The 27,170-nt window shown below is 37.0% G+C and overlaps 1 long non-coding RNA gene across 2 annotated transcripts in view; it reads right to left on the minus strand.

The window, feature by feature from the left end:
• The window catches only part of LOC114011703 (uncharacterized), a 35,871-nt gene extending 9,613 nt beyond the window's left edge, over positions 1-26,258 (minus strand). The window contains exons 1-6 of one of the 2 annotated variants that reach the window (XR_008749842.1): positions 26,102-26,258; positions 21,067-21,181; positions 12,186-12,325; positions 11,472-11,589; positions 667-5,005; positions 60-283 (exon numbers count right to left, since the gene is read on the minus strand). This is a non-coding gene — a long non-coding RNA (uncharacterized LOC114011703). Of the gene's footprint in view, positions 1-59; positions 5,006-11,471; positions 11,590-12,185; positions 12,326-21,066; positions 21,182-26,101 lie in introns of both variants that reach the window. The other variant, XR_003553748.2, reaches the window with a different exon arrangement.
• Between the last annotated feature and the right edge of the window lie 912 nt (positions 26,259-27,170).

The following is a 27,170-nucleotide window of genomic DNA, read 5'->3' on the forward strand; positions in this document are numbered from 1 at the left end:
CTGATTTGAATCATGAACACCCACAGATGCTCGCACCGAGTTCAATTCCCCATTCATACCTGCCTTTACCCACCAGCAGAAAAGACGGGTGAGCCAGAGAGGAGCTGTGACTCTATACTTTGCAAAGGGAGGGAAATCTGCCCTGGCATAGTGATTTTGTGGGACTGGCAGAATATCTTTCACATCATCAGAAACTGCATCTCAGTGGTGCTCCTTTCAGTTGTAACCCCTGTCAGGCCTCTCATCCATCAGCATGTTGAGTGGTACCATTTGGCAGAGGGACCTGCAAATCCAGAGTGTTTACCTAAATAAGCCACTTTCACTGCAGAACATGCCCTTAACCAGACCACAAGATTGCAGCACATGCATTTTTATACAGTGCAAAGTATTCAGAATTCAGTCCATCACTGGAATTAATGAGGTGATCTTACACAGCATTGCAATCTACAAATTACACATTTAACTAAATCACATTCGCCTGTGCTATAATTTATCAGGCTTTGTAACTTCCTAGGTCTTGTATTTGCCCAAACAGAGCTGAAGCCTGAAGTTAATAGCTTAGTGACCTTACACTCCATATACAGTAAGTTAAGAGATGTAGAAAACATTAGAGGTTGATTCGGATCTATGATGAGGCAAATCACTCTCCAGAGAGGCCTAAATTACCTTCTGGAAATGTCTGTCTCTTCGTTGATTATATAGTGAGTGGAGGATGATTAGGCTCCTAACCTGTGCAGTTAGAAGGAACGAATCTCTCCTGAGCATCCTTGGTCCTTTCTCAAACTGGGCCTTTTAGTCTGTAACATATTTTACGTCACCACTTTATTAATGATCATGTCAATATGCTCAGAGTTTTACTGAGATGAGAAACCAATGCACAATGTCAGACTATGTTCAATGGAGTTTAGCTTTTTCTTTTTAAAAGCACAAAAAAGAAACATGCAAGTATGTGGCTACAACTACAATACATAGCATTTCTGACTGTTTCATGCACGGAACTTCTTATTGCTGTTATTCTGATTATTAATTTATTTCTTTGTTGCTGTTATCTTTTTGACCTGTATTCTCGATTCTGTTCTTCCAGAGCAGTTTCTTGGTGTTCTTCAAGCTGTGGTAGGCCATTAGTCTGTGCTTTTCTTTCCTGGTTCTACACTACCTCTTAGAGAATAGAGGTCATATAGATTTTTTAATATTATTTTATATTTGGAGATGCTTGCTTTCCTCATTATTTTAAGGTGTTAAGTAATTGCTCTCGACTTCTACCTATCATAACACAGTTAATGGGCTGGTTTCTTACAAAGGTCAGCCCTTTGAACGGCGTAGTACAGTCAGTCACGGGAATAGAAATGCAGCAAGTTAGTTACCCTGATTTCTCAGCCTAAAGATACTACATATTTCTAAAACAGCCTCTGACCTGTTAATCAGATTAGTGGAAAGACCTAATCCTCTGAAATACTGATTGCTCCTCAATAGTTTTTTTGTACTCCATACTGCCTGTAGTGTCTTTTACATTCAGCATCCTCTTTTGTCCAGTAACACCCTCAAGTAATTGATTCTTTCCTATGTCCTGTATTCTATCAATGAAAATATTACAAACAACGCACAAAAGGAACCTAAATATGCACTATTAAAACAGAAATCCTATAATGAACAGATAACTTTTGGAATGAATTTGTTATGAATATAAATTTAATATCACCCAAGCTGCATTTTTATTTATGCCTGTATCTTGTAAGTATTTCTTACTTGGCACTGGTGTAAAGACTAATTTATTAACAAGTTTTAGCAGCTATTTCAGTTCCTTTAAGCAGCTTTGGAAGGTGCCTGTGCTTTCTATAGCCAAGTGTTTTTGTTCATGACTAAATTCATGTGTCATTTCATACATTATTTTTATGTATTTTATATATCTATATATAAAGATAAATAGAAAATACTAAAAGTCCAGCAGCTACTTACTTTAACCTGGCAACGTAAAGTTGCCATCTGTATTGTGTGCACCAGTTTGTTAGGAAATCCAGGGACTCTGGAAGAGTTTTAATCCATGCAGTTGGTAGTCTCAAGTGTCAAAACATCTCCATTAGTGGCACACCAACACTTTGCCAAGAAATAAAATGTCAAAAGCCTTACGGCACTTCTGAAACCATCACCAACACCAAAGCAACAAATCTGACACTTGAGATTATCATTGTAGAGGGGAAAAAAACATAACCCTTTTCAAGACCAGCACAACACATGAATCATTTCAGAAACAACTCAATGTTATATGATGCATGCATGATATGCTTATGGATGGAAGACAGGAAGACAGGCTCCAGTAACTAAATATTCATTTTCAAGATCCTGAAAATGCTTTCAAGTGCTCAGAAGCCTGCTGCCATTCACCTTGTAGGCTGTATGTGTCTATGTATTATACAACATGACTATATTAGCAGCCCAAGGGCAGACTTGAAACTGTCAGTTGAAGGAGTGAATTCCCATCTTAAGGCAAATACACAACTGCTGCTAATATCAGGATTCTCACAAATACACCACAAGAAAAAGGGGTCAACTGGAGAAGTGAGGTGTGAGAGACAAGGCATAGAGTTATCTGAATAAGATATGCAGTGATAGTTTTGCTCTTGCAAAAAGAGAGAAGAGAGAAGAGTTAGGAATAACCTTCAAAGTAGGAAAGAAGAGAGTATGTAGAGGATGCCTTCAGTATGAAAAATAAATTAGGTTTGACAAATGGAGCGGTTAAGACACTGAAAGATAAGCTATCTTAATTTGGAAAAAGTTACGAATACTGGGTATATTCTCTAAAAATCATTTCACTCTGCTCCATTAGTAGCAAACATACTTCTGGAAGGTACAGTTAGATTTGTCACAGCTTCAAAGAGTTACACTCTAGCTTGGGCTCCTCCTTTTTTTACCTTCTCAATGCAGAACTTTCTTGTTTGCATACATCACCGTGCAACTTGTTCTGGTTTTGTTCCTAAATTTCATCCATATGAACACAGCCTAAGAATGAGAGGATATTTATTAAGCAAGAATATCAGCTCAACTGATAGTCTAGCACATGAGGTCAAGCAAGGACTCCATATGGGCTTCTATGGCCAGAGAAGGAGAAAGGAAAAGAAACACCTGGTTTCTGATCTGAAGGAGACTTTCTAAATTCTCAGAGTTGAGAGGAGGCTGGGGGAGCTTATAGCTGAACCACAACACTGTACTAATGAATGCCTTAAAAAATACACAACACAAGGCAGAGGCAGGCACAGACAGTCTGCAATGAAATGTTAAAATGTTCTCTAAACAAGCCCCATAATCATGAATACAGAGCAACAGAGAATTTCATATTTAGACTTATTCAAGTTTTCTGAGTCACAAATTAGCACTTTTAACAGCTTATCTTTTTCCCAATTGACTTTAATCAAGTGTTTCAGAAGCTGGAAAATGTTTTAAGTGAATAGAGCTCTTAAGCAGAGAGCCCAGGGAACAGAACAGCAGCTATTTTGTACTCTTTCAATGTTTTTGATATGCTTTTTTTTTCTTTGGTGTTGCATTTTTATGGTTTTCAATATAAGTGAAGCACCACAGCTGTAGGTTTCACAAATAAAGAGAGAGGTACAGGCAGAAAGAGACCCTTGTGGTGACAAGTTCAAGCAAAAATTTAAAATAATTTTCTTGACAGTGTCAAGTTCATGATCTTTGAAGTGTTCACTTTGCTATGATCTCTAATGCAGTTCACGTAGACAAGAGACTGATATTCTTCAAATGACAGAACCCCTTTGTTTTCCAATATACTGTATGAAAATACAGTGACTTTTACTTTTTAAATAATACCTCAGGACAAAAAAAATCAACACACTTCATAATACATGTCTTTAAAGTGTTTTAGCCAAATGGACTCAGGCAACCCTAGTTACATTTTAAGGCAGACGGTCTTGGAAAATTTTATTAAAGCCTGCCATGAAACAAACATACGCTGTCTATAATCTGCATGACAATGACAGAAGCAAATCGTGGAGAACATTGCATCATAGCAGGCTCATGAAGTATTTGTTCTTATTACCAAATATATTCAGTTCTATCTAAATACGATCTCCTTGACATACTGTCATTAGATCTTTCCCACTGCCTTACAGTGCCTATTTATCATCTCACACATCCATCTACTGTCCATGCATCACCCACTGTAAAACACTGCTGCCCTCCTCTCCTTCGTTCTGAGCCATAGGCTATATGAAGCCGAAGCCATACGAACCGTCTTTCCCACTTTTGCCTCTAAATGTCTGTACTTCTAACATAAAGTTTCAACAAATGTAATTAATATCAGCAAATAATGGGAAATCAGTGCTTGCTACTGACACATAATGTGAGAGCTCTCAGCCTACTGTTTGCTCGGTATGATGCTATGTAAAGATCCCTCAAACTGAACTAAGCTGATGGGAGCGCTCAGCCTAGGTGCCAATGGGCTGGATCCAAGAAATTGCTCACAGGCTTCTCCATGCACGTTGCTGGCAGTGTCATGACGGCCTGTGCCCTCACTCTCTTTCAAACATGATTCCTCAGAACAGCTGCAAGTGGCAGCACTGGCTGTGCAGGTGGGTGCAGCCAGCTCAGCTGCTGAATGGAGACCTGGGTCTTGCTGCTGTGCTGCTGCTCGCTCTTCCTCCAGCTGCCTCGTGTCAGAAAGAGCAATGCCCATGGGCATCCCGCTCCGACAGCAGAGCCTACAGGAAGCCAGTTTACCCAGAGATGCAGGGTTCATCAATGGTGCTCCACATTTTTTTTTCAGAGGCTCTCAGAAGTGGAGTCTGCCACTCAACCTAATACAGATCATCAAAATTTAGGATGAGATGTGACAGTTTTCCAGGTGTGTCTGCATGCTCCTCTGAGTGTGCAATCTCTTTCAGTATTTAACAGGGCAGATCAAGCTCTCCTTGATCCAACGCACCAGCCAAACTCTGTTTGCTCAGATGGTATTTTCCCCAACCAAATTATTCAGGGTTTGGCCTCAGTCTGTCTCCTACAAAAGTAAGAAAATTTAGAAGTCAGGTGACACCACGTTTCCACTCACTTGTTATGCTGCTTGAGCATTACCAGAAAACAACTCCTAAAACTAAGGAACTAATACTGAAAAATCACTATTATTACAAAATAACTGTGTCTTCTAAAACCTTACCTATAAAACTACTTTTGAAAAGGTTACTTTCTCAAAAAATACAATGTCTTTCATTAACTTCTGGGAATAAAAGTAGCTACAGAGCTGACAAGACTAATGACAAGGCAGTTCAATGGAGTGCCCAATGGAGATTAGGTTATCAGAGCTCCAACACTGACTTGAGAAATCCTTTTGAAGTCATTATGATTTAACAATTAATAGAAAGATTTGTTTGATAGCTAGATGCAGTCAGATGAAAAAGACATTCAGTTCCAATTACCCATTATTTTGACTGTAACAGATTAACAGCATACTTTGAAGCATTTTTATATCCAAACCAGTATAATTGAAAGTGAAAAAATTCAATTCACCAACTTCACTACGTTTAAAAAAGAATACTGAGTTCTCTTTTAATAACAAATGTGCAAATAATCCTGACTTTGAACTGAAAGGATGAAAGATACAAGTCAAAACCTCCAAATCAGTGATGATCATTTTCTATTTTATCAATTTTAATGCTTACACAATATTACTGTGATGGTTTTCAAATATTTTGTATTACCTGCACTGGTATATATTGAACTAGATAGTAAATGTTCATCCTACTGAAGTCAATGGCAAAAATCTCTTTTCTTTTTGAGGGTTATTCTTTATTAATTGGGTCTCTTGATCCTGACCCTGTTAATTGTTAACAGCAAAGGGATCGAGAGACCCGGGACTGTGCCTGATCTGAGTTACAGCTATTGAATGTGCTCTGAATATTTCATTATAAGACTTAATTTTGCACCAAGAGACAACTTGAAATAGCTATTATTTTTTCTTACCTGTACTTCGTATTGAATGTTTAATGCTTCTCTCACTCTCTTCTCCAAAAATGCTTCAAATACACTCCAACTTGTTTTTGAAACTTTTCTTATTTCAGAAAATTTAGAATGGACTGGATATTTCCGTTGCACTTTTCTCTTAAAGTGCCACATTATTAGCTGAGTATTGAACTATGGAGCTTTTAATATTACAATAATTGATGCATTTGAGTCTTCTGCTACGTGCTTTGTATATTTCATTATATTTATTTTTTGGTTTACTGATTTAATTTTCCAAGTGCTTCCCTAGTAAGACTTTTTTTTTATTAAAAAAGTAGTTTTGTTGATATGTACTTTGATTGGCTGATTATCAAGCAAGTCTTAATTAACTTTTATCCGAGTTCAACTACTAAAAGCTAATTTTCCATGGCCTTCAACAGAAGCTGCAACTTCATTTTTTCCCCATACAGACCTTGAGAATTACTTTGGTGAATGAGTATGTGCTTTTAAGGAGAAAGAATATGATCTGTATATTTGTAGTGGACAGTTTTTCAGAAACATCATAAGTATCTGGTAATACAAAGCTGTATAAAAATCAGTGTAGGCTGAAAATAAAGTCCTATTTGGCAAGATGTAGAAGATGTGGAGTTAAAACCACAAATTTTTCAGATTTTGGAATTGGTTTCCATTAATTGAAATACATTTTTGATTACTTTGTTATTTGTCAACTTAATTATTTTTATATTTTTCTGAGTCAGTCACAACAGCTAACCAATTCCCTTGAAAGGTAAAAGTTGGTCTTTTTTCATAAATTTGTTTGCCTCAGCTTTCAAATCTTATAGAAACATTAAATATTTCAACACACGACAATAAAATCAGAAGTGGCAGTTTGAAATATTTATTCTAAAATAATCAAAAGAATTCTTTGATGCATACCTCAATAATTATTTAGTACATTTTACTCTTATAAATACATTTCTTTGCCTTACAGATGCAATGAAAAGCTCTTAAAAGATATTTCAAATGAATAATTCAAACAATGACTGACAATATAATTGTTTATATTTTTTCATGTTGGCACATTCACTTTATTCCTTCAGTTTATAAACCAAGTTATCACTCTCTGTGATATTTATAAAAATCGAATAAATAAAAGAAACTTTGTAAAGATGTCTTGTCAGTTTTTTTACAATGTATTTGCTAATCTGCTCCCATTATTTTAGTTCTTTAGTTGAGAGTTTCTGGTACCACTTGTATACCACCTTTGGTGGGATTTTAGCTATACTAAGAAAATGCATAAGCACTGGCAATTAAATTCCTTATCAATTTTCTGCAGCTTATTAAGTTGTTTTATTGTAAAGGAAGATTAGTGTCTTCAGTAGAAGCAGGAAAATACCTAAGCAGGAGTCCATGGATTAAAGCTGTGATATCTTGTACAAACCCATCTTCTGAATGAATTCTTAAAGAGATAGAATCAAATTGAAGTGGGAATGTAAGGAAATTAAATAAAAGTATATATAAAAAACCCACAATCTGAACAAGAATTAAAATACTAACAGGGAATTGGAAAATTTTTCATATGCATGGAAGAATCTCTTAAGGAATGAACTAGGTATCTTGTGAAGGAAAACCATCTTGTAAAAAAAATCTTAATAAATCCATAAAAAGCAGGACAGTGATAAAGCTCCAAAGAGAGGTTACAAACTCACTAAGAATAATAATCTGCTTGGGGCAAACCAAAAAGATATAGGCAGATATAAGAACAAAACAAACAGCAATAGCAAAGGAGCAGCTAGGAAATGGAGACCAAGACACAGAATTATGGCTCTAGAAGGACAGAAAGGACTTTGAAGTTACGAGCTTGGCAGCAGCAGCACCAGCTCATATAAAAAAGGAAATATGGATAGAGGTGCTTTCATGTGAGCAAAAGTAGCCTCTCCTTTTATCCTTATTTCCCTGTATTGTATTAATGGCTACGGACCGCATTCCGTTCAGACTGAAGCGTGTTTCCCAAGCTGGGGATGCAGCACACAGCTCCCTTAATGTACTTCTCACAAAGCTCATCCTACCAGTGCTATTCCTGACATTATATCTGAAATTACATTTTTACTTTCTAAGTACTCGAGCTTCCCACAGCTATCCCACAGCACAACATCGGATTTGAGAAAAATGAAGGCTAGCTTAGCTAGTATGTGTGTGAAGCAGTGCAGGCATCCAACACAAAAGATGTGAAGTTATGTACTCATGTTACTCAGAACCTAAAATTAAGATTCAGATTTGACCACTGTAATCACTAAGTGGAAGTTTGAATTAGATAATATCTGAGAGAGGATATTGAGAGAGGCATTTAGCAGTTACTGAGTCAACTGTCAGAACGTTGCCACTTGCCTAAAAAAATTCAACAAGTATTTCTGAGGGTACATTTTGTAAACAAAAGCATCAGCTTGGAAAAACAGAGCCTAAGAAATGCTTAACTCATTAACTATTGGGAGACAATGTCATACATTATGGCTGTGAGGAAGCTGAACGAACAGTTGAATTTCAGAAAATCAATTATGATTAAAGCAGGATGAAGTTTTAAAGCGCGGGGGAAAAAACCCAACCAAAAATATTCTCCTGGGATCAATGCCACCTTCTCAATTTTCTGCCAGACAGTTATGTTTAAAAATATTTTGTTCAGAATTCAGACATCTGCTTTACTATGTGTTTGTTTTCCGGTTTTGTGGTAGAGGGGCTGGCAAGGGAAGAGGTCTGCTGTTTAAAATTCTGGGCTGCCTCCATCTTCTTTGTTTTCAATTTATTAACTTATTTAACTGATTGAGAAATATATTTAAAAATTTGCTAAGGTCTCACTGTAATTCCAAATAAAATTAAGTATGTGCTTAAGTACTTAATGGAATGAAAGGAACAGTCACTTTACTATTTGGTTTTTTGTTTACTATAGACTTGTACCAAACAGAGTTCATTGCTTTTCAAAAGAAATACATAGAAAACTTTGTTAATTCAATTAAGGAGCTGAAAGCACACAATAAGGCAAGGCAAAAAACATCATCCACAAAATATGTGATTTTTTTCTTTTCATTGCAGCAGCACTCCAAGGCAAAAGGACACATGGGCAAAGGGTGGCTACCATTTATAGTACCGCTGCATTCTGGAGGAAAGCCTTTTAGACTGTCTTGAGTTCTGAGAGAAAGTAAGTTCAAAGGGCAGAAGGTTGCTTAAATTGATCTCTAACAACTAACACAGGAAAGGAGGAATGTACTGGAGAAAGGGAGAAGTCAAAACAAATCTAAATCAGAGGGATTTATATGTTGGTAGCAAACAAAGCTGCCATAAAACCTTGCCTAGTAAGGGTATTAATATAAGTGCATATTGCTCTGTTGGGGAGGAACATGTTCCTCTCTTAAAAGCTAAGAACTTCACAGCATTTTTATGTTCTCCTGCTCTCATAAATGATGCTTTGTAGCATCGATTCTGTCAACACTGTTGCTAATCCTGAAATTTTCTGACATTTTCCATTTTGTAAAATAAAAAAGAGTTTAAAATTTTTAGCTTTGACCTTGACATAATGAACTGATGGATCACAGCAGGAAAATGGAGATAGTATGATCATATTTGTTCCAATCTTTCCTTCTAGTGCTATCAAACCTGCAGATTAAATTATGGGTTTTATCAGAGATGTCTGGAAAATGGATATTCTTTTTTTTTTTTTTTTTTTTTTTTTGGGGGGGGGGGGCGGAATCTCACGTACAAATGTTTCACATTATATGGGGGCAAAAGTCCAAATATACAATAATCCAGGAAGAGTTTCCAGAAGAAAATGCATTTAGGCACAAACAACTGGGTGCATTTTTGTTCAGCTTGCCCAATTTAACCACCTCCCCACAATCTAAGTGAATATCCAATTTAAGATCCAGAGAATGTTCTCTGCTGATATGAAAAAAGCAAGTTGTTATGCTGTCTTCTGGATAGGCAAGAGCTTGGTACATTTAATACTTAGAACTTGTTTCCTACTATTGCTAAGCCAAGTCTCGTATTAGCTTTGATGCACTAGAGCAAGTCCTGCATTGCCAGAAATCTGGGTGACCCAGGAGTGCTTAGGTAGATAACACTTCTCACCAAAAAAATAATAATCCAGGTAGAAAAAATTTAGAATAAAATATTGAGATATTAAAATGCATACAGTACTAAGAATCGTCTACTTTGTGTGATTCAGGGACCAATCAAGTCTGATGATAGTCAAAAGGCAGAGGCGAAGTAGTTTATTTTCTCTTCTTTAATCCCTCTCTTACTAGTAAAAGCACATCATAAAAAGAGCAATGACATATAAAAACTTTAACTGAAATCATAAAATGCACAGATGTGATACAGACACTCTTGCTTCTGCCTTATATTAGTTAAAACAAATTTTGTGGCTGGTATTGTAAGACCTATGATCAATCAATCAACTTGGCTGACAGCATCACTTCATATAATGGGATCAGTTAGTTACGTTATATATGTCTCTTCTTTGGACAATTTCAATAAAAAGGTGTAAGAATTGAGAACTGGAAACAAGTTTCTTAATTTGCATATAATATTGTTTTATCATCATCTTACTACACATTCTCTTCTTGTTCTGTCTTTACTCCCTACTCCTTAGAAGAACATCTCAGAAGGGGTTTATGGGCTGAAATTTAAACTTCTATTACTCTTTAACATATACCATACTGCCTTCACACTTTATACAGACTGAGAACAGTCATGGCCAACACTTCGACAGAGCAACCAGGCAGCCAGTCTGCCTCATCCAGGCTTAAAAGAAGGTGAGGAACCTAACCTGTGTCTGGGTTAGCATCCTTTCTAACAGTATGACAAGCAGTTAGTAACTGACAGCATAATTTATTCTTTCAAGGCAAGATCAGGAACCATAGCAATGGCAAATGAAAACCCATTATCTTGTGGGATCTCTACTGCATCTGGTAGCATAGCTCACATGTAAATTGGTCATGACCCAAGTGCTGTTAGAGTAATTGAAAAAGGTTTTGCAGGGATGTTGATGGACTCGTATTTCACTTATAAAAAGGCCTTCCCAAATCACTCTGGCCATGAATATCTATTCCCAGTGGGTTTCCACAGGAAAGAAAAAGGGAATGCTGAAGGTAAAAGGGACTGAATGACAAGAAACAGAGTGGGGAAGGACAAGAGCTGAGCAACTGCAAGGTAGAAAAAAAGGAGGTACTACAGGCTAAAAAGGTAGGAAGGAGCTAAGAAAAGTAGCATTTAGCAGAGACAGCTGGCTAGTAAGGATGTAACTGGAAATGAGATGGTTGAAAAGGTTTGAAGATTCGTATTGTCATTTTAGCCATTTCAAGTTCTTCCATGGGTTTCTTGATACCAAAACCTAATCTGAAGGATTAAATCTTGACTTGTTAACATAGACCTTCTGTCTTTGTTTCTGCATGAGACGACTTGGCTCTTTCAAATCATATTAGATAGGTAGGTGTTTATAGATCCTGCATGTGTGAAAAGAAATACATGTGACTTACCCATTTTAGGTCAGGCATCCTATCTCAGTCCATCACCTGCTCCCTCTAGCAAGGTGAAAGGAATGCCCTTCAATTCAGTAGGAAGCTCGGCACACAGAGCTGAAGGTTGGCAAAAAGTCTGAACAGATGAAAGAGGTATCAGCATTACAAGTAAAACCCTCCAGAGATGTCTTCCACAAAAATGATCATAACCTTCTGACACATTATCAAGGCTGAGGTTATATGTAAGTTCCTTTCATGAAGAAATCTATAGAATCAGAAAACTGAAACAAAGCAAGGATCTTAAAGCCATTTGTCCACTCTCCCACCTCTTCAGACAAGCCCAAGGGCAAGACTGCAAAAGGCTGACAGTGGTGGTTTCAATGTTGCTTATCTTCAGCATGATCCATATTGGCAGTTTTAACTTAAATCTACTGCTTTGTCTTCCAAAGAGGGACAAGTGCTTTTAATAAATCTCTTCCTGCACCCTGTGTTAGCACTTCATTTTCTCTAAACTGAGTAAAGCATCTATCCTGATTTAACAGACATCTGGGAGAGACAGGGGCAACAACATTGGTCCTAAAATCTTCAGGACTGCTCCAGAATACCTTGTAGCAAATGTCTTGGGTCAGTAGTTTACATTCAGAACAAAGATAGTTTTTTTCATGTTGCATACTAGCTTCTTTGTGTCTAAGTCAAATGTTATTGGAGTCAAAGAAAATGACCCAGACTGACCTTTTCCCTGTCAAAGGTGGCTGCTTTCCCACACTTCACAAGCTTCATATTTCTTTCTGGTTGCTAGATGCCAACTAGTAAGTGAAGCTTGAGGAAGAGAATTCAAAACAGATATGTCCACCTGCATTTTCTCAATGAGACTGGATGGGAAAAACAATTGTTTAGAGTCGTCATATTCCATTTGTTAAAAAATAGTATCCAGTGTAATGAAAATCCTTGAGAACTATTTACCTTTAAAATATATTCTAAGTAAATTCAATGTCCCACAAAAGGAAATTGTGCAACTACATCATGAACATGAGGTAGACAACCACACTGTGTTGTAAACAGCCATGTCAGTGGAAAAAGGCTGTTTGCTTATTTTTATTTTCCCTCTAAAATTGTAACTGTCATGTAAACCCTTTAGTGAGAAGATCAGAGCTAGTCACTAAAGTGCTAGTCAGAAATGCCAGGCACTGCAGAAACCAGAATTTTAATTTGAGTTTTGAATAGAATGAAGCCTTAACATAGCTCTCAAGCTATTTAAATGTGGAAAAAATTAACTGAATGAATGAAAGAAAATAACACAGCTGTTGACTATTTAAAAAGGAAGAGCGAGACTGAGTTTTTGTAAGTTCAAACAGGGATGTTCAGAAATAAGTTCTTATAAACTATGCAAAATCATATGTTTTACAAATATACAACTGTATATCTATTTATCTCTCCAGAACAAGGCTTTGACAGTAATTAATCATGATAAAGGTTCCTCCAAGATAACTCAAAAATATTTAACTCTGAAGGAGCCTGCAAATGTTTGGTTATGTTCATATATATTTATTTATTTATTTATTTACACACACACATTTGAAAGTAATTGACTGCAAAGTTCATTTAGAAGCATCTCTTCTTTCCATACAGTATTTATCTTCACCAAATTATTCTGTAGCATCTGGGATGACTAATTTAGGCAAAGAAAATTTCCAGCTAAAACCAACATCCAACTTTTTTATAGCTTTTGGACTCCAACAACATAATAGCTACTCAGAGAGTATACACAGACTGCTCCACCCTCATGCCGGGCTGACTTGCAGCAGCTGTCCAACATATGTCTCTAAGTTCTTGAGTAGTTTATTTTGCCATCAGAGCATTACAAAATGTAAAGGTTTTCCTTTGCAGGCAAAAGATTTAAGTGGGTCAGGATCAGCATGTTAACCTGAGCTTCCTAGCATCCTGCACACTTACAATTCTACCTCCCTGAAGAAATATTTCCCTTTTTGTACAGAACCCCAGCATTGCTCTGCAGAATTCATCTGACATCTAATTTTTTAAAAGAGAGAGAAAAAAAGTAAAAAAGGGCTTATAATAAACTCAGAAGCCATTCAGGCACTGATAAAACTGAAAGGCCAACTGACAGTTATGCATCTGTCCCTACATTCCTACTAGCTGTCCCTTTTCCCACTACTGCCAAAAGTATTGGATAATGCAGCACCTTTCATTCTAATAATATGCGTAATAGATCTCTTTGCTTCATATTTTCAGAGCTTGTATAGGTCTGCTTATCTTCTGTAAGCCAAATAATTTCTTTTCATGATAAACCCTCCAGGGCTTTGCTTGGGATTTTTTGATTAAAAGAACTTACTTTTGATAGGTTTGTAAAAGTATTTTCATTTCTTGAATTTTCCACTTACTCCCTTACAGGAGTGGCCCCACAAGATTCTTTAGTGGTAAACAGCTGGGCTAAGTCCACACTAGATCAGCTAAAAGATGAGGAACGAAGAAGAAACTAAACTGCTAAAGTTAAGTCTCTGCTGCTGTCCCAAGACCGAAGTGCAACCAGTCCCTTTCCGGGCACAGGTTCTTGCTAGTCCATTGTCCAGGAACGAAATCAGGACCACATTTGCTGCCTGTCAGCCCAGGACTGCACTTTCTTTTCCTGTGGCTGGAGCCCACATTAACTCACCTTGAAGATGTTAACTCGTCTCTTCTCCAACAAAGCAGGGGAGCATTACTTAGGAACCTCCCAAACTAAATGAGACATCTACCCCTTCTTCCATTCACCTTCCACAGCTACGACTATTTAATGCACAGTTCTTTTTATTAAAACCTGAGCACATTTTGAATTCCACCCCGAATGTATTTATCCTTGCCAGTGTTTTTAAACCTATTCAACTTGTAGAATGCTCCAAGATATCACAGCTTGAAGAGCCCAGGTTCCTGTTTTAGACTCTCATTCCTACAGTATTAAGTCTAATCATTTCCAGTACCACCAACTTAATAGGCTGCAAAAACTTGATAAGACAATGTAATTGCCAGGTTTTATGTATATTCTTAAAATAGCTATGTTTCTCATAGAGGTTGTACAGGATATAAATGTTAGCAGAAACAATTAAAGAACTGAAACAATAGAAGCAGATTAGAGAATTATAGCATGCAAAACCTGTGAAAAATCCCAAACAAAATGTCCTTATTCCTTGTCTTGCATAAACAATAATTTCAGATACTGGAACAATTTACTCAAAAACAGAAAATCTCATTCACTATGAATTATGAAGATAATATTTACTAGTGCTACAAGAAAAATATGTATAAAGAATCTTGTTCAGGTAATTGAAGCTCCTGAAAGGAATGAACCTTATCTTAAACATTTCAGGTATTCAAGCCAGTGGAAAAATACAGTCATTTACTTATTCCAAATATTGGTGTTCAACACATCACCAGTTAAAAGGCACAATCTTTATTGTAAGTTATTTCCATCCCCGGTGTTAACACCTCACACAAGACAAGACACCGCCTGCTTGTGTTAAAGCCCCAGCCTTCTAAATCTAGTGCTGTGATTCTGTCTGTAGCAGGTCAAACAGCAACTTATTATTTCAAGTATATCAGAATTAGCCTCAAAGAAAATGCATGGTAGCACTCTCTCATCTACTATTCAAATATCTTTAGGCCTCACTTGCAGACACCTTTTGGCAGATGTTCCCCTATTTTATCCAAAGCCAAAAAAGGTCAGCTCCCTTTAGTAACACAACTGTAAAAACACAAATAGGATTACAGAACAGTAATCCTCTAACCTTGACTGCTAAAGTGTATTTTCTTCTACATATCTCTTGATCGCATTTTAACATATGCTTTGTAACAATATTGTCAGGAAGTATTGTAGTTAACTGTTCTATTATGCATCACATTAAAAAGACAGCAAGGTTTTCTCAGGGAAACAAAGGGTGAAAAAAAAAGGATTTGTAGCAAAGTGGTTTGGAAGACACTAGATTAATCTTACACTCTAATCAATCTGCAAGTGAAAAGATACTTGGCTCAATCTGTCAGCAAAATCAGACAGATATCTGATCAACTCTATGGAAATCCTTTTATGAACTCAAGCTATGATGAATACTATAACCTTACTTGAAGAAATGGCATGCCTTGTACTCATATGCATGGTAATAGGGATGAAATTTGAAGTCTGAATACCTGATCAAGGCACTTCTTTGTTTCATGAAAGGAATCACTCCATTAAATGTTTAGGCAAAGGATGGGAGGATGAGACCTCTGAAATAATGATCCTGGGAACTCCTCATAACAGAAAATTTCTACATTACATGACTAGACAAATTCAAAATATCTGCTCAGTGCAATAAATCTGAATGAGAAGAAAAAATACCAAATTAGAAGGCGATTTCTGACCAATATTCTTGCAGATTTCCTGCAATATAAATTTATGCTGTTGGGATAATCAACATAAAATATTATGCATGTAAGTGCAGCAAAGGACAAAGCAAATGGAACTACTTTATAGCTCTCTATGCTCACCTGAAAGTCCAGGTCAACATTAAATTTTTCTAGTACATTTGATAATCAGACCCTTCATTACCTTATGCCTCCAACTGCTATATTATAGGGTACTATAATAGGGTAACCTGATACATTAAGGATGTTAAGCTTTTATTCCAATCACATCCAGAGGTTGCAAACCAGCTGCTTCTTAAAAAAACTCAAGCTGTACGTGGAATGACAATACTGCAGCCAAAGCTAGGGTTCAGTTCTATCCCTGTTAACTTTTACTATCAAGTTTGGATACTGTTGAAATCTATTAAAAAGCATCATGAAAAGCAGCAGTCTAGCTGCATGTCTCATTCAAATCCCAAATGGGCTTTCCAGTCTATGCTTTGCTCAGTGGTCCTGCAGTTACTATGGTACCGAATCCCAAGCATTCTCATTTCAAGCTGTCTCAGGTTAGTCCCTCCTGTAGCTGCACTACAAAGTGGGGCAGTGTAACAACAGGGAGCTTCACCGGTTTTCTCTTTGAATAATGACATTCCTTCTCTGTAGGAGGGGAAAGCTGGCCCTGAGCCACCACAGAGGGGTGTGAGGACTCCTGTGGATGCTGCCCTGCCTCGCTCCTCTGAGCGCCCACCTCTTGCAGAAGTGGCAGCCTAACCGAGCACAAAGGCACGACAATGAGGTTGTTTCCTCCACTTCAACCACAGCCTAGATGTGCTGCGTTCTGGCAAAGTAGTCATTCACTTTGCATTTGACAATTCTGCTTTTAGCTGGAAGCTAAAAGTTCAAAAGACTGCACACAAGCAGAAAGCAGAGGGAGGAAAAGCAGAAGGATATTTAAAAAGCCATGGCAATAGAGTTTAAGATAAAGGCTGAGGACATTCTTTCGCATGAAGAACAAGGACATAGTTTTCCACACTAAATCCATATGCTAAAGATACAAGTCATTTGGGAATTAAACCTCACAGAGTGCTCGGGTACTTTAGTGGAGAATGCTCATTGACTCCAGGGCAAGGTTTTGTCTTAGTTTTGTTGAACGACAATGTTAAAAGCCCGACACGAAGAATATTTCGTCAGATGATGTCAATCCCTTGGCTTAGTTTATATTGGAAACTGGGCAAAGAGGGTATTCTAGGGAAATACCACGTTCTTTGAATATTAGGAGGTTCTGGAAGCTCACTGAGACACACAAGAGCGCAAGCACCTGCTGTGCTTTTCCTGAAAACTTGTCATTTCCCACATGGAAAAAGGAGACAGACAGAGGGAGGGGAGGTGTTGAGTCCTAGTGTGGGTAGTTGTATTGCTGACATTCAGCAACAGTAGGCTGACTTTCAATGCTGAAAATGAGCCAGAAAGTCTCAGAAGGAAGTTTGCGGTATCTGAGAAACACTGCAAAGAGAGAAGCTAAAATATTAAGCAGAGCAACACAGCAATTGCTATTTAATTGACAAGCAGATACTGAGTTTGGAACAAGGTAACTATGGGAACTTCCATTTCTAAGAGACATTTGCAAGTCAAGGCCATGGCCCACTGTTCAGTACTTTCATGAAAATTTGTAGACCAGATGCTCAGCTTGTGTGCTGACTTGGTTCTAAGTGAATCTGTCTTGATTTACACCATCCAAGAGTGTAGCCTTAGCACATTATTAGATTTGCAGAGATAAAAGATATATGCCACAGTGTTAGAAATAAGTCAGTTTATAAAAGTTAAAATGAATAAATAAATCCAATTTCAGCGCAGCTCCTGATCTCTGAAGAATATTACAGCAACAGTGATTATGATGGCAAGTAATGATAAAACATGCCAGCAAACACAACAGACATATCTAAGACTACAAAACAAAAATTCTGTCATTAAAGTTCCCCCGTTCCATTTTGATGCTATCTATTCATGTCTAAACAAGTGCTCTGGGAAACAATGATACCCAAAAGGCCTCTCCATCTAGGAACGTGTGACACAAAATGAGCCAAAATCTTCATGACCAATTTTTCAGTTCCAGTACTGAAATTTCTATTCCCAGTGCCAGAGAGACATGCTTACTACAGCTAAGCAGTCTGTTGTCCATCACTTCAAATACAGCTTCACAGGTATTAAAAATCCACTACTGTTGTTTAGTTTCAAGGCATAATTGACAAAGATTTGTATTTGGGTACAGCCCAAATGAGTGGCATTTCTCTTAGTTTGATCTAGACTGACTTATTGTAACAACTTTCTTTTCTTTGTTTCAGTTATGTGCAGGCTGTTCTATCCATTGTTCACTGTAGACCCTATTCCTGATGCGCGAGCAAAGGTTTCTGAAAAATATCAGTGGAGAACTGAACAGAAAAACCTGACAGAATGTAAGATTTTGAAAGCCACATCTTCCTTGACTCTAAGGATGCTGCTAGATAAAAACTAGAAAGGGAAAAGTATCTTTTTTTCTAGCTAGATAAAAACTAGAAAGGAAAGAGTTCTTTTTTTCTAATCTAGCTGGTAAGAAAACACATACGCATCTGGTGATTGTAGACATTACAACAGTAACATGGGGTTCCACTGAATTTAACAAGAGAGAGAGAAATAAATCTTTTACTCATTTAAAGAAAGGCACACATAAAGCTGTATCTTATTGAAGTCTATCACCTACAGCTTATGGCTTCCCTCCTCCCCCAAATAAATTTTGGGCTCTTTCTTGCCGAACAGTGGCCATTGTCACAAGAACTCTGCATTAATATTCTTACTGTAAAGGCACAACTGTTCTAACAGAGAGCTTGAAGCAGAATAACTCTTATCTGCAAAAGAGAATATCATTATGGGCTCCAATAAGAATGAATTAGATGGAAGGATATTGAAGAAAGAACAGAAAACAGCTGCAAAAAGATAAATAATTTACACAGAATTCCATCTAGGAGCACAAAAATCTTTTTTAAAGTCACATTCTTTTAAGCCATTGATTTCTGAAAAGAAACAAAGAGGTGCTGAAAGATAAATGACAGTCTAAAACTACACACAGTGCACTTAGCAAAATAAGGGAAGAGTAAGGAATATAAACAGTACACAAAAGATGCTAAAACCAACAGACTCATCTAAGCCATATTTGTTGGCATTAGTTTTTCTTCAAAAAATGTACAATTGCTCTTTTATCATAAGCACTTCACATTAATCCAAGCTGTATTTTGGGAGTTTGTTGTGTATGTGCCAACTTTCATGTAAGTGAGACATGATTATTAGGCTTTTAAATAAAATACGTGAAACTCAAAAGATGGTCGAGATCATTTGTGCATTTTAATTGAATGACTACTAGGAAAAAAAAGGTATTTTTATCACATCACATCTTAATAGAGCCTCTGGATTAAATACTAATTAATTTGCCACCAAAGTTTGCTGTTAATCAGTTGCATGTCAGCATACATTTTGAGTGACATTTAAATTATAAAGTATAGTGGAATTATCTCCAGTCTTGCAAATTACCTCTTTATAAAAGTCAAAGTAAACACCATGCGCTCACTAGAGGTATCATTAGTGTCCTATTTACTCTCTGCATATTTCTTTGGATTATAGGTTGTCTCAGTCCATACATATAACACTTAGATTGCCTTAGAAAAAAGGAGTTGCAAGTTTTAAGGCTGACCTTTGAATATCCAACCTCCAATGCCCAACCTCATTAACAAATGTCCCATTAGGTTTATGTAGCCGTGTTTCTCCACAGCAGAGACTAAACTGAGCCTCCCATAGAGCCCTGAAAAAGCTGATGATCATCAGTACACTGGCCTTGACTCAAGCTCTTAGAAATTGTCTAAAAACTACAGGAAATTACCATCTCCAGTTGAGAGATGTATGAGTTGAGCAGAAGCTCACTTTCTATCTTACACCTGTATGAAACATGTCCATCAATAGTAGAACAATTGTCATCAACTGTAGAACAATATATGAAAACAGATGGACTGCTGGGTGGATGAAGCAATTAAAAGAAATAATTGACATAGTATCTGTAACAGTATACTGTAACTGTGGTTTTATATTAAAAAAAAGTAACAAAAACAATTCAGTAAATGAGGAAACCGCTGTCTTGAAAGAGGAATAACTGGGACAAGGAATCAGAGAATTAGTTTTTAGCTTTCCTCATTTGTGAACAGTCTATTAGTATTTTATAAAAATTATAATTGAAGTGTCAGCTCCTTTATGTAATGTAAACTAAGGAAGAAGGTTGTATAAGGGGATTGAATTATCAGGCTGATTAAAAAGCTATTGAGACTCAGTGTGTATCATATATATAACCATATATGACAAATGCATCCATTAAAACAGAACTTCACAGAACTTCAACATAAGAGATAAAGAAGGTCTTCAGAGCAAAATTTAAAATTTGTCACAGCACAGGAGAAATAAAATCATAATTTCTAGTGAGATGCACAGATTCCAATGGCCTCAAATTTGTCTAAAATCCAAAGCCAAAATGTGGAAAAATCTTGATGGATGACTCTCAAAGCCTTGACAAATCCTTATTTTTTAGTACAATTAAGAAGAAAGCAATGATGTAATATTAGTTCTAAATTATAATTTTGGTCTCATAGTCACATTTTCCAAGGATCTTGAACTTGGCCACTGATCTCAAACCAACAACTGATTCTAGGTACAGATTTAGGGGTTAGTCAAGTGCAATCACAGGGGAAAGGAAAATGTCTCAAGAAGACAAAAAAACCCCCAACCTCCTGAGCATCCACATATGTATGAGATATTTTTCATTTACCATTGCAACTCTTTATATGTAAAACTTCACCATGATGGAGCAAAAATATCAGTTCTGGAGGAAAGCATGTTGTATGCAGTGTCTTTTTCCTCTTCTTACCTAATTCATGTAACCTTTACAGAACCCACAGACACCCAACCACTTGGAATTTGTGCAGAGGGTTCTTGTGCAGTAGACTCACCTTATTCCTTCTCTTTTGTCTCCACCATCACGGCTCAGCAGAAAGAATTGTTCTTATACATAGGTGGGAGAGTGAGATAGTTACCAAGGAAACAGGCTTAGTTTGACAGAGATTTGGAAACCCAAACCCAGCTGGAGATGGGAAATCTGAGTATCCTCCCCCAGAAAGCACTTGAAAACTAGATGCAATCTGGTACTAATTAAAACCCAGTTAACTCTTACCTTTCTTCCCATTGTGAATCCACCTTTCATTTTATTTATCTACTTTGTCGTAATTCTTTTCTTTGGCTAAGTGGATTCTAAGAGAACAGTAACGAACACTCCTGACAGCCAGCATCTAAAAAGAACACACAGATATATCTTTCTATTTAGAAGGACGATTACTCTTCTGTATTCAGGTGAGGAAAGTCTGAGTTGTGCCCTTAGGTACACATGTGGGACTCTTACTTTAAATGAAATTCAATCAACATAACCAAGACCAGAATTCCTCCTAAGGCTGGAACTCAGTCCACAGTTCAGTACAGTACAGACATGCCATTGATTACTTGGAGAGGCGCTATAAAAATGATTCAAAGCACCAGGACAGATCCTGAGCTGGTGTAAATCAGTGGCAGTCCCACTGATTTACTCCTAGCCAGAGGAGAGCTAATCTAATTTACACAAGCTAAGGATCTGAGGCCATCACATTTGAAGAAGTGGGTAGTGGAAAATGATATTGAACAGAGGAGATATATCAGTGGAATGTAAATATAACAACAAAACAAGGATAGTGAGGAACTGTTTGAGGTGGTTAGAGGTGAAAAGTCCTAGAGTCCAAGAATAATGGCCATGAGCTAGACACGAGAAGATCCACAGCTGAGTAAAGATGTATTTTAAAGAATGGACTTAAAAGAATCTTTTCCTCAGAGAAAGCACAAATTAATAGTATCTCCAGATGCTTTCCCTAGAAAGTTACAATTGAATCTGAATTTTACCTTAACTTGAATTACTCAAGTTTAAAAGTGGTCATAGCTGTGTTTCATGTGGAAATCCACGACTAGAATTCCGCCTTTACAGAGGGACAGCAGAAAAAAACCCAGCATTATGTACTTGGAAATATACACCAGAAAATTAAGGATGGGTTTTTTTCAGGCCAAGATTCTGTGATTTTTTTATCATACTGAGATACAAGAAAGACTGTGGAAGTTCCAAGAAAATTCACTGTTGCAAATGAATAACCAGCACATTTCATGGTTTAATAATTTTTTGCCATATTTCAGGAAAAAGAGGTGGTGTAATGAGAGAAGAACGGAGCCATAGCTTTGGTGCAGTGAAACTTTCCCAGATGAATTCACAAACAGCCTTTCTAAAATAATTTTGAGCATCACAATTCTACATTTCAGATAATAGCAGATGAAATCTATAAAGGCTTCTAAGCTAAAACCTCAAGGAAAACAAACAACAAATTGGTATCATGGCAAAGCAAATTAAATTTAATTATTTAAACAGCTGCAATTGTCTTGAAAAGGAACTCTGGCTAAACCTTCTGGGATTTTGGTAACATATTATCAAGGTCGTTGAAAATGAAGGTTACTGTCAGTAACTGTAGTTAACTGACGAATGAATTATGCATAATGCCTCCAAGGGATGCCCAAGCCTTGGGCAGAGTAAGCTTGTCCTCTCACACACCCCTGACCCACCCTCCCCATTGCAGGAGGAGTTCAGCTTGAGCCAGTGTGGGCAGGCTTCATGAGCTACCAGCTGATGATGCTCAAAGATCCAAAGGAAGATTTTTCCAACAGTCAGATCACAGCACCACACGCTCCCTGCCACAGGGAATGTACCACATGAAGCACATATACTTTGTTAATCCCCTTTTCACTAGTGAGCAACTTCAGCAGTCACCCTGGACGTGAGGTCTAGCAAGCACTTTTTTGAACCTGCAAGGGGACTATGTTCTGTGGAGCTGCCCTGTTTCAGCCACAAGATATCGTTCCCCTTGAGAAATAACGATAACATCAAATCTGAATTTTCTATGATGCAAAATTTAAACCATCTAGGTGATGACTTAGAGGATGCTTTTTGTACCACTGAGTTCTGAGTCTAAACTCTCTAGATTTATCTAGTCTCCAGCTATCCAAGACAAATCATTTTCTTCTTTAGAAGCCTGGGATTTAGAAAAAATAATAATCAGATTACTAATAATCATTCTTAATAACTATAATAACTATAGATATACATAGTATTTTTCTATTATTTCTCCCCTAGCATTCTGGCAATTCTACGAACATTACTTAAAAGTGTGAAGAAGCCAAGTATTATGCAGAGTGTGGTTCTTTGGTTCCTCTGAAACTCTTTATTTAGACTGTTGAGTGGTAAAGGGAGATGGAAGAACAGATCTGCATTCCCAACGCCCATCTGACATTTAGCTCATCAGCTACCCATTGCTGGTGGATTCCAGGAATGAGAAGGAACTTAAGACAGGGAGACCAGAAGCTCTACTGGTATATATAGCAGCAAAGCCTAAACTACAACTTTCTACTTGATCCTCTTGTTTTTAATTACTGACTTCCTATGACAAAGTTTGTATTTTATCTTTTCTCTGTTCAAACACTTGCAGGTCACTTGCAGCTGGTTAGAGGAGACTATTAAAATAAAAGGCCTATTTAAGTTGAATAGCATACTATATTTTTTTACAGTGTCAGATGCTGTTTCTCCTATTTCTGGATTTCCTTTCTTGTCAGTTATTAGTCTGAGTCATATAATAGTGATATTTTCACATATCTATAAAGCTATCTATTAATGTATACTCTTATATTATTATTACAGTTCTACAGGTTGGTTTGATAAATATAGAAGACATTATCTTCAGTTTTTTTCCAAAAGAGTGGCTTGGGTTATTTCTAGTCAGATTTTGTATTTTGTTTATGGCTTTATGAGCAGGAAGATAATTTTAAGAGGGGTAACTCTCAACAACTGGAACAGAGGACTGGAAAAATACGGGGTTTATTTTTTAAAAAAAAACAACCTTTCTCTAGAAGCCCAGGCCCAGCAGGCTGTACTTCAGTAAACTGAGGCCTGCTTCCATGTATAGCTCAGTAAGTGAATCACATAGAAATAACCCCCTTGGCCCTGTTCCTAAAAGTCAGAGCAACAGCTGACCTATCCATCTTTCTAGTTCTGCACATGACTTTCACAGAGAGGTCATTATTACTGCTTAACAATTTCTTCCCCTTGGAGGTGTTTTTTGACTGAATTGAAAAGGTGCAAGGAATTTGGTTTGTGATCGACCCAAAAGGCTTATTTTCCTCTTCCTGAAAACCAGTGAGGAGGTCTAGAGGTACTATAGAAAAAGTCTTCTACGAGGCGTCAATAGGAAGCTTTCAGGGTATGACACCAACTGGAACTTGCTAAATATCCAAGGTACTGCTTCCATTTCACTCTCCTTATTTAGCTGTGTCTTCTGCCAAGGATGTAACTTGAAGCTGGAATCTGAGCTATAACTTGATACATCAACTGTAAATTTTCTTGGGTTTCCCTAAGCCAGCCAGTTAATACTATTTACAGTAACACCATTGTCTGGCATCAATATACAATCATAATACACCATGTCATGTAGTTTGACACATTTTAAATTAAAATTGAGCAGATAGTCCTTTCCCATATCAAGTTCCACTATCATTAATGAGCCACATATTGTTCCTGAAATTTAATTGTTTTAAAACCATGATGTTAATTCAGAGATTTGCAGGCGGAGACTGCCAGCTGGCAAGCACTAGATGAGAAATGACATTGACCTTCAAACGTGTATCCACTCAACCCTCCGAGAGATCACCTTTTTCAGATGGAAAAACAAAACCCCCAACGCTTTACTGGGAACAGCAAAAAACCTTGGGAGTTAGTCTGGTCCAGAAACCTTTATGAAAAAATCAAACACACTCTTCATATTTCAAGATGATTCTGACTCCATATAACAGAATAAGAATTCTTTGGCTGTTTCCCATATCTAGGCTAAAATGCTTCAGGCTACCCTTTGTCTTAAAAGGCCACGGCATTGCTTCTTGCCTTGACAAATCTGAAACTCTTCCTGGGTACAGGCTATCTACACATAGAAATGGATCACTGCTGACCCAGACGCCATGATTAACATTGGCCATCTCTTAAGCAATGACAGAAATTTTTCGAAGTGGAGGAGGAATCTCAGATCAAATTAGCTGCTGGACACTAAAAGTTTCAAAAACTGGAAGCTCTGGGGTACAGACTTACAAAGAATCCATGAAAGCCAACCTTTCTTACTTATCTTTGAGGTTTGGAGGTAGAGACTCCAAACTCTATTTGATTCTAGTTTTCTGAGAGCAACTAGATTCAACTAACATCCAAGAAAAAGAAAAGTGTCTTCCTCAGATCAGGTGAAAACTACAGGGACTATCATATCAAAATAAATTTAATAAATCCGCTAAGACCTGAAATTATGTGCTGCTATTGTCAAACTGGAAAGACCCTGCTTAAATGAATAAATTCATTTATTGAAGTTGGAAACGTGCCTACCACTGGAGTATTAAGTGGGAAATAATTTGTACTGTGACAGTAGCTTCTAGAGTTTACCCACATCTAGAGTCAGCAACTAGCTTTCAGATTTCCATTCGGTTCCTGTTACTGTACAGTCTTAAGAAAAATATTAATCTTTGGTTTAAATATTTGTTATTATATCATATATCATGTTGGAAGTTTAACATTCTTGAAACAGAGAGATGAAATTAGAAACATCTTGAGAAGAGCATCCTTGTTATCAATCATGTCATCTTGAACATGTTTAGAAGCTTGCTGCTGGTGCCAGGAACGGATGTTTTATTCAGAAGAATGTATTTAAAGAAAATGACAGCACTTTTCAATTCAACTTTTCTAAAACAAGAAATCTTTCAAGTCTTCCAAGCCATGTGGATTTCAACATTCCAGTGATTAAGACTATTTTCAATTATACATACTTTTTCCATTATTTTTTCATAGCTTTAGGGTAGATTTTCAATACTCTGCATGAAGAATTAGACACACAAATCACTCACAACTATTAATGGGAATTGCACAGACGGTGGAAGAACTGGTACAGAACAAGAAAAAACAACTCAAACCATCAAAAACGTGAGAAAAACCTGTCATGAACTTTGCAGCGTGGATAGATCTGTCTTTTCTCATCTTGCCAAACTGCACACTTCCAACTTCCAGCCCAGGAAGTGATAATGTCAGAGCGCCATAAGAAAATTAGAAACGGTGAGCGTACCTCTGCAGTTGTATGTCTTCAGGATTTTCAGAAAGCAATCTTTTGGTCTAGATAAACACAGAGATGGATGACCTTGTGTGGTCTACACATGCTGGAGCTTCTGGGTAAGCAATGGTGGGCTCTGCACTTGGAAGAAGAGACAAATATGATGTTCCCATGTTTCTCTGTTTCCATTTGAAAGAACTACAAGTGAATGTGAAGAGAATATAGAACATACTTATCTGTTTTCATTGAAGTGTTCATTAGAAAAAGAACTGCGATAGTTAAACAACATTTGTATATTTAATTTTTTTAGATCAAGGGAACTGTTAATGAAATCACAGAAACTCACTTCATTACTCTCCTCTGTTGCCTCAGCAATCCACTTTTCTCCAAGAAATGATCTCTCTAATCTAATTTCATCAATATAACTTCAAAACCAACTTAATTAAAACATTCATTAAACCAAACATTTCAGTCTCAAATTTGTTAGACTTTAATTGTGTGAAGAAAGGTGCCATTTTCTTTTAGGTTTTTATGACAGTTATAGACAGACAGATTCCAAGAGTAGAAAGGCTTGAGATTATGATATGGAGAATGGCTGAAATAAGCCCAACTCACTACTGCACCTCCCCTGTCCCTCATTTATTTTTAAGCGCAACAAATGGCATTTGATTTTGTGCACCATTCATTTTCTCATGGCATTGTAAATGGAGTTTGAGGAATGCTAACCATGTTTGTATGCATTCAGATTCATCAATCATGCAATAAGCACCTAGGCCAGCAATTATGCACCAAGATATTTTGAAATATGATACCGCATTGTGAACCTCTTACTCCCGACATAAACTCTTTACTGTTGTTTGTAGTATGCAGTTTCAAAACTAAGCTCAAGTAATTTCAGTTTTGCCCTCAAGGATGTGTGTAGTTGAGAAAATACAAGCTGGAGTTTGTGACAAAAATTATTCTCCTTTTTGTATATTCTCAGCCAGGAAACTGTAAAATACAATTGTTCAGTTTAAGCTGAAGAAATGTATCATTAAGTAATGTACAAACAGTGTTCTTCATTATGCTGTCAGAATTTCCTTGA

This window comes from Falco peregrinus, chromosome 14 (assembly GCF_023634155.1).
Source record: "Falco peregrinus isolate bFalPer1 chromosome 14, bFalPer1.pri, whole genome shotgun sequence".
NCBI lineage: Eukaryota > Metazoa > Chordata > Aves > Falconiformes > Falconidae > Falco > Falco peregrinus.